Source organism: Triticum aestivum, chromosome 4A (assembly GCF_018294505.1).
Source record: "Triticum aestivum cultivar Chinese Spring chromosome 4A, IWGSC CS RefSeq v2.1, whole genome shotgun sequence".
Taxonomy (NCBI): domain Eukaryota; kingdom Viridiplantae; phylum Streptophyta; class Magnoliopsida; order Poales; family Poaceae; genus Triticum; species Triticum aestivum.
Window position 1 is genome coordinate 94225262 of NC_057803.1, and position 16185 is coordinate 94241446.

A 16185-nucleotide genomic window follows, 5' to 3' on the forward strand; every position below is an offset into this window, starting at 1 on the left:
CGTCCGATTCCCCATTCATACTCCGTGGGCGAAAAACTACCTCTCCACCAGCGGCGAAAACCCGGTGTCTTCCGTCCGCCACCCCATTCCACCCATCAACCGCTGCCCTCCTCCATCATGCCAGAGCAAATACCCTGACTTCGTAGTCCACTTCAACCTCAACCACAACGCCCTCCACCGCTAGTAGTTGAAGCCGTCCGTACCCGAGCCAGTTCAACCACGTCGTCCTGCTCCTCACCGCTGCCGCTCCAACTTTTCCACCCTCCACCGCATCGGAGTTGTTCCTGCTACGCCATCCTTCACCGCCTCAGATCTACTTCCCCTCCGCCGACATACAGCCGCGGCAACACAGTCAACAATTTGGCCATGGGTTCGTCCAAGCCTGCACCCTCCTCCAGAACATCGGTTTCCCCGGCAAAAAGAAGAAGATCGCCGCGACATGTGGAGGCGACCACACCGGCAACCGAAAATGGTACTCCTCTTCCCTTATTCATGTAAATCTTACGTGTCCGCTTGCACGGTATTCATCCCACAGAAGACACTAGTTGATCTCTTCTTCTTGATACTAGATGTTCCTAGTAACTTGCGATGCACAAGGTTTCTCCTCATATACTATTTCACCTTAGCTAGAGGTCTGTCGCCCCCTGAATTTCAATTCCTGGTCAGTTGATTCCCAATTAACGGAAGCATTCCCTGGCGTAACAGGCGCTAGTCCTCCTATTACGTCGGGGAATCAACACCTCGGTGTTTATCTTAGGGGCGTGTGGGGCCTAGAGCTACTGGCGCCCGATCTGGAGGTCGGCCGGGATTAAAGGGATGTCCTGGGGGCGCTGCCAAGCACGGCGGTGGTGTGAGGTCGAGGGGAGGGCGGGGCGGCGGAGGCAGAGGTCTGGGCCGGTGGTCGCTAGCGGTTCGAGAAAGATCGTCAACAGCGACTGGCGGGAGGTAGACGAAGGCCATCTGCCCGTTCCATATAGATCGGACGGTTCATCAAAAAAATTGACTGACCTATTTATTTTCAGTCGACTGTTATCTTGATATGACCACATGTGGTGGTGTGCTGGAGGAGTACCTGCATTTCCTATGCTCATATATTACAAAATCATACAGAGTAGAATCTAATTTTGTTTGCCATGCAATATTGTAGAGCTATCATATGTCTCCTGTCATTTATTTTTCAGCCACCTGCTATCTGGTACTTTTACAGTGCACTATTTCTGCACACACTTCACCCATATTCTCACTATTGTGTTTTTATGCAAGGGTATTTCAGACTTTGCTGCTATGAGAGAAGCAAAAAAGAAAAGAGAGAAGTCGCTCCAGCGTCGTACACGGATAGGCCAGACACATTTCAACCTTATAATAGGTGCAGTGTCAGCAGATGGAGACGGTAAACGTAGCTCTGGAGTTGATGACCTCGCTCGCAATGAACCACCATCCTAGGTGCTTGCTGTAACTTTGCGGTGTCATATGTGGTTGCATGTTCCATATGGTGTCTAGCTTGTATTCGAAAGGCCGAAGTCGGTCTTTATTAAGATAAGGAAAGATATTTTTTACATGAACCACCATCCCATGAGCACCAGAAGACAAATAGCTAGTCAGGGCACTGGCCGAGCCAGTGACAAGCCCAGCAAAGAGATGCATCACCTGGAAGCGAACTAAAAAGCAGCGATGGTGGCGAAGCAGCCCGCCTCCCACCAGGCTCTCAGGTCCTAGATGATCATGCTCACCACTCTAGCCGGATGTCTAGCTTGTATTCCTTCCAATTTGGTTAAATTGCATCTGCTTAGCTTACACATTATACCTATGAATATGACATGCCTTTCTGTTTTTCGTACATACTAGTACATCTGTGTATTAACCATGTTCTTACATCAAACTAATGTTCTTGTGTATCCGTCATCAATCACTTATGATGAGGCAGTCAGGCAAGTGGATTACTCCTCATTAAAGAATGCAGCGCCAGCCTCCCGACATGATTCTCAAGAAACAGCAAGGCTAGATGAAGATAGTGAACGTAGCTCTGTAGTTGATTACTGCATTTCCCCTACACTAGCATCGCAGGTGCGTGCTCTAACTTGGCAGCATGATATGTGGTTGCATGTTGCATATGGTGTCTAGATTGTAATTCTTCCAATCTGGTTAAACTGCATGTGCTATTCTGCTTAGCTTATACATTATACCTGTTAATGTGACATGCCTTCCTGTATTTAGTACATAGTACATCTGTCTATTAAGCATGTCCTCACATAAAACTATTGTTTTTTTGTATCCCGCATAAATCAATATGACGAGACACCTTCAGTATATGCAGTGTGATATTAGTTGCATCTTTGATATGATTTATAGCATGCCCTGCTTCTAATTTGTTGAAATGACATTTATGATGGGACACTTTTAACTTGGCGGAGTCATATTGGTTGCATCTTTCACGTGGTGTCTAGCTTGCATTGCTTCTTATTTGGTGAAATGGTTTTTGGTTAGTTTACACAAACACTTGTGAATATGCCATGCCGTCCTGTTTTTCGTATTATTCCATCCTAGAATCATGTGTTTTCCTTACATTGAAGTGGCAATTGTCAGTATCATGCACGAATGAGTTTTGAAGAGTGAATTTTATTGCTTTTTCTTGTCGGTTTTACTTGACAATTCAAAATCAATAAAGCAGAAGGAAGTTAGCAAGGCAGCGGATGAAGGTGCTCCTTCCAAATGGAGGGCCTCTACAGATTCTACTCCTCCATCCCCCCAAGATGATTTCCAAGACAACACATGCATAGACACTCAACGTAGCTGTGTTGGTGATGAGCACGTCTCCCCTAGTGCACCACCACAGGTGCTCCCTCTAACTTGGCACTGTTATATGTGGTTGCATGTTATGTATGATGTCTAGCTTGTATTGCTTCTAATTTTGTTGAATTTCATCTGCTTACTTTACACATTATACTTGTGACTAAGACATGTGTTCCTGTTTCTAGAACATACAATATCTGTCTATCACACCATGTTCTTACATCAAAGTACATTTGTTCTGAAGAACTAAATTGTTATTAGTTTTTCTTGTCGGCTTGACTTAACATGGCACAGAGAAAAAGGAAGCAAGACAGAACGACAGGGAAAGGGAAGCGGAACAATCCTGCAGATTCTGCTGGTACTGATGGCGCAATAGAAGGTCAAAGTCCAGCGAAAATTGTACCGACAGGGTATCCCATGCTACACGAGCTGCAGAACAAGCCAAACAAAAACAAATAGCTTCCACCAAACAAGCAGAGACAACCCTAGTTGTTGCAACACCTTCCACAGTACCACCAGCTGCACGATTTACTCGTTGGTCAACTCATCTAGCAGCACGTTCCCAAGCTCCCTTGCCACATGACACTACTTCCGAAGCACTTTTGACACAAGATGAGTTGGCGATATCAGATGAACTTTGTGAGCTTCAACAGCAAGAAGGTAGTTGCTAGAGTCAAGTTTCAGTTGCATGCTTCTTTATATGTAGTCTCACAGTCTGATGTACACTAACACTTCCTATGTTTGTTGTTGGACTAGCACCTAGGCGCAAGAGGAAACAAACATCAGGGCTAATGCTCGATAGGTTAACCAAATCTAGAGGAGGAAGAATGGAGATTCGTTTTGAGGCAGGTTTAAAAAGGCCACGTGATGCTACAGAGTCAGCCAAGTTAGTATCAGAGGCAGCGGTTGCTGTTAGGTGTCATGTACGTATCCTCCCAACATGGATTTAGTACAGGAAAGACAAAGATGAAACCCAGTTCAACACATTTCTCGGCCATTTATCTATAAGTATGGTTATGTATGGAAACTAGTAATATCGTCTTGCTCTGTCCAATACTTTCTAGGTTGCTGATAATGAGACTCCCATAATTTTCAACAGATGAGGTTCAAGTTGGATAGCCAAGATGATGCAACCATACAAGCTTGCACCCATGTTTTCAGGTCTGCTCTGCGGCAGTATCGGTATAACTTGAGGAAAACTCACTTTGAATGCAAGGCTAAAGTGAACTTTCCCAAACATCTCCAGTGGAAAATATATCTCATGAAGACTGGAGAGGCCTCGTTAAACACTGGTCCGATCCAAAGTATCAGGTACATTATATATATGTGATCAGATCACATGTTGAAGTCCTATTTACGCATGTGCCCCACAAATCTATCTTCTTGTAGGTGAACTGTTCAAAGAACAAGGCCAAGCATACGAAAGTGAAATTCCAACAGACGACAGGATCTCATAGCTATATTGCACATTGCGAGGCTCTTGTAATTAGCTGTTGTTTCACTCTTTTCGCTGTACCATATTATCATATCTATATTGACTTCTTCCAAATGCAGAAGAAAGCCCGCAAGGACCAAAAAGTACCTGAACCAAATGCTGTGGAAATCTTCAAGGACTGTCACACCAGCAAGAAGAAGGGCATGACTACACCAGTCAAAGCCGCTGTTGTAAGTCCTTAATACTCATGCCTTTTAACTACTACTTACTCTGACTTGTGCCTTGAACTGCATGGTTTACAGCTAATGTCTATTACTCTTTTCAATTTTATAAACAATTGTCTTAGCGTATCATTGCACCTTACAAGGTTTAAAAGAGAGGAGTGATGTTCCTTTGATCTTGACTTGTAATCTAGTTCCGTGCTGGACTTGCCCACACAACGTTACAATTGCCTGTTTGTCTGTTCTCAATTGTTTCGTGATATGAATGATGTCATACTATGCTTACCGTATTATAAACTTCATCTCTTTATCCTTAGCCCTCAATACAATGTGAAGAAATAGACAATACATTAGCGATGGTACATGGTCATATGTTTGGAACCTAGTTTTATTATGTACTTTGTAATAAAATACAACTATTATTTTACATGGGTTCACTAGAATAAGTTTTGCATATAGACCAAAGCTATTTTGTTTGGATTTGCTGCCTCCTTAATATCTTCTGTTCTAGTACTACTAATGTAAAACCACAACTTTTTAGTGAGCTACGAAAAAAATGGTGGAACCGCCACCTTCAGAAGGTGGCGAGGAAACTATAACCGCAATGTCAGCTCTTGCTGCAGTGGGTTAGTACCTATCCACTAATAGTGCCAAAAGCACGTTCCTGCGTAATACTGTCTTGGTTATTAAGGCAATCTCGTCCAAACTGCCTCATGTTCAAGATATGCAAGCTCAAAACAATGTTGTATCTGCGCTCCAGACACAAGTCCATTCCCTAGCAAAGACCCTTTGTGAAACAAGGAGAGACATTTTTCGATGTTGTCAAGATATGCATGGTTTTGAAACCAGACTATCATACATTTGCTATGTTGTCCAGGAGCCTAGGAGAACTGAAGGTGAAGGTTATGGTGCTCCATCACACAATACAGCATGAAAACATAACAGTCAGGTCAAATGAACTGAGCTTCTGAACTTCTTGTGGTGCATTTATCTGCTAGACTGTTAACTTTTATGCCAAGATTCCTTTTGTTTTATAGTTGTAATTTGTTTTGGTGTGATACAAAATTTGTTCTTAACGTGCAGCCACCGGCTGAAGAAAACAACAATCATTTTTGTATAGTGTAGGGTGTTCCCTATATTTGCACTGTTGGCGAACTTGGATGCCCACCGGCTGTAGTTAACATGGGCCTCCTACGGGCCATAGAAACAATGGGCCTTCTAAGGGCCATAGAAATAATGGGCCTTCTACGTGGCATAGAAACAATGGGCCTTGTATGGGCCGTAGACACAATGGGCCTTCTATGGGCCATATCATCAATGGGCCTTCTACGGGCCGTATGATCAGTTGCCCAAACATGGGCCAATAACAGACCACATTAAGGCCGTAAATGGGCTAGAGTTGAAGTCATTCATGGTCCGACCATAACGAGCAGTCGTTAATCGGTCGTATTTTGATGACGCTATGAAAACGACCCAATGTATTAACGTGCCACAAACGGGCCGACTATAACCACGGGCTGAATTTGGCCCACAAGCAGAAAATGACACTAACGGGCCGTAAGTAAACGAATGCAGAAATAAGCCCAAGAATAAATGGGCCCCGAGAAGGCCAAAAGATAACATGGGCTGGAAATGGCCCAATGGAATAATGGGCCGTTAATGGGCATAAAGTGAAAAACTGTTCATTACGGGCCAGTTTCACCACGTGCCGTTAATGGGTATAAAGTGATACACTGTTCATTACAGGCCAGTTTTACCACGGGCCGTTAATGGGCCGAGAGTAATAAGGGCCTCATATGGGCCGAAAGACGTCATGGTCCATACATGGGCCGGAAGTTAAAATGGGCTGGAATTATATTGGACGGCCCAGATGACGCTAATGGGCCTAATTCGGATAGGCCATAAACGGGCCCTGGGTTAGCGGGCTGTAAATGGGCTATATCCGAACATGCCGTTAACAGGCTTTCTGTGGGCCGGCCAGCCACCTTTTAACAAAGTCAAACGGGCTGGCCTTTTCATGGGAATGAGCCTCTGTTGGGCCGTGCCACGTGTCGACGTATCATAGGCGCTTTGGGTCCAATGAGTGGATGACATCTGTGTTGGAGATATGCCCTAGAGGCAATTGTCGGATTTCGGGTTCCGGCAGACCCTTGAGGTTCGAACACTGGGGTGCGTGCGGAGATCTCTCCCCTACCGATCTACGTCCAATCTCCTCGCGTGATCTAAGATGAAAACAATGAACAACCTAAGGGACATGAAGTTTATACTAGTTCAGGCCACCGTTGTGGTGTAATACCCTACTCCAGTGTGTGGTGTGGTGGATTGCCTCAGGGGCTGATGATGAACAGTACAAGGGAAGAACAGCCTCGTGAGAGGAGTTCTTGAGCTGGTGCGATGAACTGCTTGGATGAGTTCAGTCGCCTCTCTCTCTCTCTCTCTCTCTCTCTTCTCCCCTATCTCTATGTCTCAATGTCTCTGCCTCCTTCCTTCTTTTCTTTCCTCTCCTTTCTCTGTGGTGGCTAGCTCTATTTATAGAGGCCCTGGGCCTCTCCCCAAATAATGAGCGGGACGTCAGGCGGGCGTCAGGCGGGCCAGGTGATGACGCCCATCTGACAAATGAGGTGCCCGAGCCAGACTTACCTGCTTTGTTCTCGTTCGCCTCGCGCCAGATCCCCTTTCTCGCTCTCTTCCTTCTTGCTCCCGAAATCCTCCAGATCTGTCTCAATCCTTCTCATCCAGCACGCCATGGCGCCTCGCAAGTCCCCGATCGAGGCCTGGTACTCGCTGGCTCTGAATTCCCCGAACCTGCCCGAGAAGAACCTCACCCTCACGCGCCTGATGTCGGTGGCGTGGGGCAGCAAGGGGGCGACTGTGCTCAAGGCCGGCTCCGGCCAGCCTGAAGGCAGTGGGAGCACCTTCTATCCGCTCTTTATGAGCACCATCATCGCCGGTATGGTGCCTCCTTTCTCTGAGTTCTTCTTTGCCATTCTCCGCCAGTACAACTTGCAGGCTCTGCATCTCCACCCCAACTCTGTTCTTCTCCTGGCGATTTTTTCTTACTACTGTGAGGCTCACGTCGGGGTAAAGCCCTCGGTGGCCTTGTTGCGCCACTATTTTTCCCTCCGGGTTTCTGGTGGCCATATCTCCGCATGTGCGAGCTTCATCGCATACTCGAATTCCAATGCCATCTCGAAGCCAGGGAAGAGGATTGATGGCTTCCGGAGCAGGTGGGTCATGGTGGACGTCGGGCGCCTCCACCCCCGTCTGGTGTTGCCTACGGGGCAGCCCAAGGCTGTCGATGCGTGGTCCCGCGCGGAGCTCGTCGACCCCCGTGCGAAGGCAGTGCTGAAGAAGATGAATGCAGACGTGAGGCCAAGCAACTTGGGGGCGGCGAAGCTGACCGGGGCCACGCTCCTGAGGGAGTTCCTGGAGCACCGGGTGGCTCCACTCCAGGAGCACTCACTCCCATTGTGGAGGCTTGGGGAAGCAGACTCCGCCTTGCGCCTAACCTCTAGGGCCCTAACCGACGAGAAACAGGTCGCAGCCCTCCATTCCTTGGTTGGGGGAGATGCAGCGAAGCCGGTGGGCGCCCCTATCCCCCTGTTCCTTCATGATGACTGGGAGCAGGTGGTGAACGCCATGCCCACCTTCAATGGTAAGGGGCTGGTGCCCGCGGAAGCTCCCGAGGGTCTTGCGGCGCTAGCGATGGTGAACGTGTCCTCCGACAGCTCTAGCCAGGGCGAGGGGGAAGAAGAGGCGGAGAAGAAGAGTCTGACTCTAAGGCGACTGGCGAGGAGTCGAGGGAGTCTTTCCCTCGGCGCAGGTCCCAGGCCCTCCGCGCCATGCCGGACGACGACGAGGCCGGCGCCAGGCGAGGAGGGGAGGACTCTCCCTTGGTCACAAGGAAGGGCAGGTTGGGGCTGGTTCTCCCAGGTCTGTTCTGGTCCCTGGGCGGTCTGAGGCCAGCTCCAGCCCTCCTGACGTGCCCTCTGCTTCAAGTTTGGCCGGAGGTTTCTTGAGTTCACGAGCGACGACCAGTAAGTGATTTGCTTGGTTTCTGCCACCGAGTCTTGATGTCCATATTCTTTTGTCAGGCCGGCGCCTGCGGCGAAGAGGTTGAGAGGGGCTTCTGCAGCCCTGCTTGGGGCGAGTCCATCTGCCGGGATGGCGCCTTCGTCCGCTGAGGGAAAAGATGGCGAGGCTTGTGCCTCCCCGGTCCGATCGTCCTCGCGAGGCCGACCGGGATGCCTCGGCGAGGGGTCAGCCCCCATGGCCCCGCTGACCCTGGAGTCGACTACGCTCGATGCTGCAGCCGGGGCAGCCAAGGCCTAGGGGGTTCCTTCCTGCCAAGCCGTGATCACTCTGTCGTCCTCTTTGCCCGCTCCGCCAGTTCCCGCTTCTTCTGTTCCCTCTGCCGCCTTCTTGGACCAGGTCGCCAGCGAACTGAGCTAGCTGCGGGAGGATCTTCTAAGCGGGGACCCTCGCCTAGCAGCCAGGCGCCTGGAGCTAGCTTCTGGCTGGGCCTGTTCCACTGCCTCCATCCGAACAGCGCTGAGCCAGGCCGTGGCGGCCTCCGATGAGGAGAAGTAGGCCGCCAACCAAGCCAAGGATGCTCCCGACACTGCCCTGGGCAACGCTGCGGCTCCCAAGGCTCGCTGCGAGGCGCTAGAGACCGAGCTGCAAGGCCTACACGATGAGCTCGCCAAGGAGGTCCACGGCCGTCAGGCGAAAGAGAAGGAGATGATGGCTCGGGAGGCTGCCGTCAAGGACCGGGACGTCAAGCTTGATGACCGCCAAGGCAAATTGGAGATGCTTGAGCGGTCGCTGAAGGCGGAGAGGACCGAGCTAGACGCCAAGGCGAAGGTCCTGGCGGAGGATCGGGTGGCCTTCGCGAAGATGGAGGAGAAGGCTCGTGCCGCGCTAAAGATGCTTTATGAGAGCGGTTTGGAGGAGCTGTTGGCCGGTGCGGAGGACGGCCCTGCCAAGATGCTTCCCTTCCTGGTTCGTGCGCTTGAAGATGTCATAGACGGCCTTGGCCCCATGGCCGAGGCCGAGGCGCGTGCCCTATCTTCTGCGGCACTAACGCATGTCCTCAGCCACGTCTACCTGCGCGACCCCGATGTCAACTTCGACAGCTTGCTGGAACCCGTGAGTGGTGACCTTGCCGCTGTTGCCGCTGAAGCCGTGACAGGCCGAGCCGAAGCTTTGCTGGGGAGGTCCCGCGCCTTCAGTGTCTTGCCCAGGCGCGGTGCCGCCAGCTCCGCGGCCCCGGGAGTTTGAGTCGTCCAGCGTGACTCTACCTCAGGCAGCGTCGCGACTGGAGAGTGATCCCTTCGTGGCTTCTGTCTTGTTTCTATTCCTGCAACATGCACCATGCCTCGCGGAGGCGTTTAGACTTGTGTTTGGCGTCGTGTAATGATCTATGGCTTGTAATATTTGCTTTGAATTTCCTGGAATGTGCATTTTTCTCCCCTACTTGCTCGCGCACTACGTCGGCAGGGCCCGGCCCCGCGCATACCTCACGCAGCGTTAGCCCCGACCGGAAACCAGGACGGGACTAAGGATCGAGGGGCTATGTGGCAAGTTAGGCTCCTGAGTCACGATGCTCAGGAGTCCCCCTTGACGCGCAAGCAACAAGTAGGAAAAAATGGGGGAACGAGGAGTGGATTAATTGTTCTGCGTCGGCAGGGCCCGGCCCCACGCATACCTCACCCAGCGTTAGCCCCGACCGGAAACCAGGACGGGACTAAAGATTGAGGGGCTACGGGGCAAGTTAGGCTCCCGAGTCGCGATGCTCAGGAGTCCCCCTTGACGTTCAAACGGGTTTCCATACCTTGGCTCCGCTCAGGGAGGGGCGCGTGACGACCAGGTCCAAGGGACCTGGCTGGGTGGCGTGCGCTCGAGCAAGGCCTGGGCGTAGCCCCCGTGTCCAGCCCGCTCGCGCGGCGCTCCCGAGGGGAGGCGTTGCGATGGTGTCGGACACTGAGCTCTGGGCTCCCTGAGGTTGGTATGGTCGTAGGCCGCCCTCAGTTGTTTATCACCAGCGCGGAGCATAGCGCTTCCATATGTGTATAGGCATAGCCGCTCCTCGGCAGTGTCGTTAGCCAGCGCGGAGCATGGCGCTTCCACTGGTACGTGGGAGGGGGTCCCCTCCGGGAGGATCCCCCGGGGCATGTACAACCCCGCCTTGACACGTGGCCGGCACGGTAGGGCTAGGAGAGGTGTATCTAGGCACTCATGAGCCAGCGCGGGACTCACGAGGCCCTACCTCGAGGCGGGTTACGCCTGGCTCTGGGCCTTTATCAATGGTGTGTTCCTGCAGGGTGGTTAGAATGCAAATGCTCTACGTCCTCAGGTCCCGGCCCTCGAGCTAGCTCAGCCTCCGCTGGTATGACAGGTCGTGATGTCGTGGGTCAAGGCCAGGGGGTGAGGGCTGGAGAGCCAGTAGGAGCCCATGAGTCGCGATACTCAGGTACCCCCCTTTTAACGTGCAAGCGCTTTGCATGAAAGCGGAAAAGTCCGCGATAAGCAACAAGTGACAATTAAGCGCGATAGAGCAAATTCATTTAAATAGACGCGAGAAAAGCAAACACCGCTGGGCCAGGCCCGAGCAGCGCGGGGATGATGCAGCCCGAGGGGCGCCCCCAACAAGGTAAGTAAAGAGCATAAGCAAAACGGATACCTGCCGCAGGGACGGACCCACGCGACCTGGGAATGATGCAACCCTGTGGGCGCTCCCAGCTAAAAACGGGACTTAGAAGGATGTCGCCTGGTGCCGTTGAAGATGAAGTGATGCTGAAGAAGCGGGCGATGCGCAATGAAGACATCGATCCTCACAAGCCCCCAAGCCCAGGACCCTCGGGAGGCTCCGGGGGCGCAGATGGGTCTCCGAGGGCCATCTCCATCTCCGCCAGGACCGCACAATGCCTGACGTCCTGAGCCTCCGGAATGCTCCTCAGTAGGCGCTGATGAGTGCCGACCGCGTTCCGCAGGCCGAAAGGCATGCGCACGTAGCTGTGAGGTGGACCCTCGCAACCTCCCGCGCGTGAAGGCTAGAGGCGCTCTTGAGACGCTGCTCGGTTGAGCCCTGGCATGTCGATGCAGATGCACAACCCACCATCCTCGCCAGGATTTGGGGCCACGGTGGGCAAACGGCGGCTGCCGCGCATGACTCTTGACTCCTGTAGCTCCTGGGCGTTTCTTGCGATGAACTCCCGAGGGTTTGGTCTTCCTTGTACCTTCCTAAGGGAAATGTGCCTGGAAGCACCCCTCCAAGTGGTGCCCGAGTGCCTCCCTCGCGACCCTGGCAAGGTTGGTGGCTCTCCCAGAAAGAGCCCCCGAGCCCTGCCTGAGGAGGGCGCCGGGCGCGCCTTCCTTTGCGAGAGAGGGTGGCGCTCCCTGATTGGGCGCAGATCCTAATGCAACACCTCCGGAGGCGCCTGCCTCCTTATGGGTTGGGCCAGGCGAAACCTTCTTCTTCTTAAGGGTCGCCTCGGGAAGCATTCCATTCCTGTGGTTTGGGTCTTCGTTTGCTGCGCCTTGGAACGCGCGCTCAAGTGAACACACTGCGTCCCTTTCTTCATAGGGTACGGTGATGACTCCACCGCTACCTGGCATCTTGAGGACATTGTATCCATGGTGAGTCACTGCCATGAACTTGGCCAGGGTTGGGTACCCGAGGATCGCGTTGTATGGCAGACAGATGCGGGCGACGTCGAAGTCATGAGCTCGGTGCGGTAGTTGTTGCGCTGCCCGAAGGTGACTGGAAGGCGAACCTGCCCTATTGGAATGGTGGAACCATCAGTGACTCCTGAGAATGGCTTGGTCGGCTGAAGCTGATCGTATGACACTTGGAGATTGCCGAACGTCTCAACGGACAGGACGTTGAGTCCTGCACTGCCGTCAATGAGGGTCCTGGTGACCTGCACGTTGCTGATGACTGGGGAGCAAAGCATCGGGAGGACTCCGGCCGTTGCCGCGCACTTGAGCTGATCCGCTGAGCAGAACGTGATAGCGCACGCAGACCACCTGAGAGGGCGCGTGGCCTCAAGCTTGGGGAGGACTGCATTCACCTCGCGAGCAAACTGCTTGAAGATGTGCTGTGAGGCTGGGGCCGGCGCGCCACCCAAGATGCAAGCGATTGCGCATGGCTCCTGGAAGCTGTCGGCATTCTGGGAACGGGGGTCCCCAGACTTGCCTGCCTGCGGCCTGCAGCGTGGCTCGGGTGGGGGCCCAGCGCGGCCCATCTTCATCAGCCCAAGCTCAAGACCCTCGCGAGGGGCCAAGCCTTGCGGGCGGACGACAAGAAGCTTCCTCAGGAGCGGCCTCATCAGGTACGCTCGCAAGGAGGTGGAGAGATCAATGCAAGGGTACCTCGCGAGGATCCCATGATGCAAGCCATGACGATCAAGGCCAGGCGGGCGCCAGGCAGGCGCCTGCCCGTGCAGGGTCCTTGTTTCCCCTTTGGTGCAAAGGGGGCAAGCACAGGCCAAGGTATCAGGCAAAGGTTACCATTCCAGTGCAACTAGACCAAGACCAGCCGGACGGACGGAGGTCATCGTGGAGCCCAAGACGGCGTCATCACCAGTGCTTTTGGCAGCCAAAGACCACCTTTGGTCAGGATAACTTGTACTAGATGTTCCCCTTCAAAATGGCCAATTGTTGGCGCCCTTTCTGCTCAATTATTCGGGGAGAGGCCCAGGGCCTCTATAAATAGAGCTAGCCACACAGAGTAGGGGGACACGGAAAGAGATCTGGTAGAACCCTAGCAGAGAGAGAGAGAGAGGCGACAGAACTCACCCTAGCAGTTCGTCGCACCAGCTCAAGAACACCCCTCGCAAGGCTGTTCTTCCCTTGTACTGTCCATCATCAGCCCCAGAGGCAATCCACCACACCACACACTGGAGTAGGGTATTACACCACAACGGTGGCCCGAACCAGTATAAACCTCGTGTCTCTTGTGTTGTTCATCATTTTCATCTTAGTTCGCACGAGAGGATCGGACATAGATCAGTAGGTGAGAGATCTCCACGCGCACTCCAGTGTTCGAACCTCAAGGGTCTGCCGGAACCCGAAATCCGACATTTGGCGCACCAGGTAGGGGTGCGCCGGAATCTTTCTTCCGCTGTTCGCGTGTGATCTTCCGTCGTGTCCATGGCTGACGCTCGTCGGGCTCGCACCGAGCGCCGGGCTGCTCGCGCCACTCGCGTCGCCGAGACGGCTCCCGTCGGCGGCCCCCCTCGTCGTTCCCCGTCGCCCACCACCAACGCCGCCACAGGCCCGACGGGGAACGAGCAGCAGGCCTCGTCCCAGCATCCTTCGATGCGGCGGGATGGCCGCACCGCCACCTCGTCGCTGACTCTAGCTAGCTCGTCGTCCCACGCCCATCGCGCACCCATGGATGCACACGCCTCACTGCTCTTGGCGCGGGATCTCCTGCACTATCACCCTGTCGACGACCTCTACAAGGACTGGCTCGCCTGCACCACCGAGCTCGTTAGTGCCGCAGGAGGCTCCCCCTTGCGGTCCCTCTCGCTGCCTCGCCCTCCGTCCCATGCAGGGGGCGAGGATCAGGAGGCACCTCCGCCACCTCCTCCCCAAGAAGGTGCCTTGGCTCCAAGGCGCGCAGCCCTAGGGTGGGACCCTCCACGTTCGGTGCCTGCGCAGCAAGAAGGGAGCTGCCAAGAGATCCCACGTCCCCGGGAAGGTGCTCGCGCGCTCCCAGCGCCGACGCGCGAAGATTGTGCCCCAGCACCTCCACGACAAAACCCCGCGGTGCTCCTAGTGGCGGCGCGTGGTGACCCGCAAGAACAAGTCCAGCACCAGCAAAGGGCGCCGGTGGCCACGGCGGGCTGCCTCGCCTTCACCCCCGAGCTGCGCGGCGTCACATGGCCAGGCAAGTTCAAGCCTAACCTCCCTCCCCTCTATGATGGCACAGCGGACCCCGCGGAGTTCCTGCAGCTCTACGAGCTAGGCATTGTAGCCGCCAACGGAGACGATAAGGTCATGGCGAATTGGTTCCCCATGGCGCTCAAGGACGGTGCCCGCACCTGTCTCCTATACTTGGCTCCCGGCACGATCTCCTCCCTGAGCGAGATGCGCACCCGCTTCATCGCCAACTTCCAGGGCACTCGCGACCGGCCCCCGGCCATGAGCGACCTGCGCCGCATCAAGCAATAGCCAGGAGAAACCCTGCAAAAGTACATCTAGCGCTTCAACTACGCTCGCCTCAAGATCCCCAAGGTAGCTGAAGAAGCTATCATCTCAGCCTTCTCCGACGGCGTGCACGATGTCAAGATGAAGGAAGAGCTAGCAATCCATGAAGACCTGTGCACATCCATGGAGCTGTTCAACTTGGCGACCAGGTGCGCCAGGGCTGAGGAAGGGCGTCTCTCCCTCCTCGAGCTCCCGGCTGCAGACCCGGAAGAAAAGAAGCTCAAGGCCAAGGACGTGAAGCGCAAGGGGCTGCCGTGCTAGCAGCCGAACCGGACACCAAGCAAGGCAGGGATCAGGCCAAGTCATCCAAGGGTGGACGGTACTGCCTGTACCACGACCACCACACCCACAACACCAACGAATGTCAAGAGCTCAGAGCCGTGCGAGATGGGCGAACCGGCCGACGCCTAGAGCGCAACGACAGGGGCTATGGCCGAGGAGAAGGAATAGGTGGCGGACGATGGGAGGATCGTGGCCTTCGCTAGGGATGGCATGACCGCCCTTGCGAGGACCGCTGGCAGGACCAGGCTCGCGAGGGAGGCTGGAGGGACCAGCCTCGTGAGGGCCACCTGCACGACAACGCATGCCTCCCTCCTCTGCCGCCTCCACCAAGGAGGAACGAAGACCAACACTAAGATGATGGGGCTGGGGGCTTCCAAGAGCCGCGTGCAATTGCTTGCATCTTGGGTGGCGCCCAGGCCCCAGCCTCACAATGCATCTTCAAGCAGTTTGCTCGCGAGGTGAATGCAGTCCTTCCCAAACTTGAGGCCACGCGCCCTCTCAGGTGGTCTACATGCGCGATCACGTTCAGTTCCGCAGACCAGCTCAAGTGTGCGGCAACGGCTAGAGTCCTCCCGATGCTTTGCTCCCCAGTCATCAGCAACGTGCAGGTCACCAGGACCCTCATCGATGGTGGGGCAGGACTAAACATCCTGTCCGTCGAGACGTTCGACAATCTCCAAGTGCCGTACGACTAGCTTCAGCCGACCAAGCCTTTCTTAGGAGTCACCGATGGTTCCACTGTTCCAATTCGGCAGGTTCGCCTTCCGGTCACCTTCGGGCAACACAACAACTACCGCACAGAGCTCATCGACTTCGACATCGGTCACATCCGCCTGCCGTACAACGCCATCCTCGGGTACCCAGCCCTAGCCAAGTTTATGGCAGTGACTCACCATGGTTACAATGTCCTCAAGATGCCAGGAAGCGGTGGAGTCATCACCGTACCCTGTGAAGAAAGGGACGCAGTGTGCTCGCTCGAGCGTGCGTTCCAAGCCGCAGCAATCGAAGACCCAGATCGCAGGAGCGGGAGGCCTCCCGAGGCGACCCTCAAGAAGAAGAAGACCTCACCTGGCCTAAGCCACAAGGAAGCAGGCACCTCCGGAGGTATTGCGTCAGGATTCGCGCCCGATCGGGGAGCGCCGCCGTCTCGCGCATAGGAAGGCGCGCCTGGTGCCCTCCTCAGGCAGGGCTCGGGGGCTCTCTCTTGGAGATCCGCCGACCTTGCCAAGGTCGAGGGGGAGG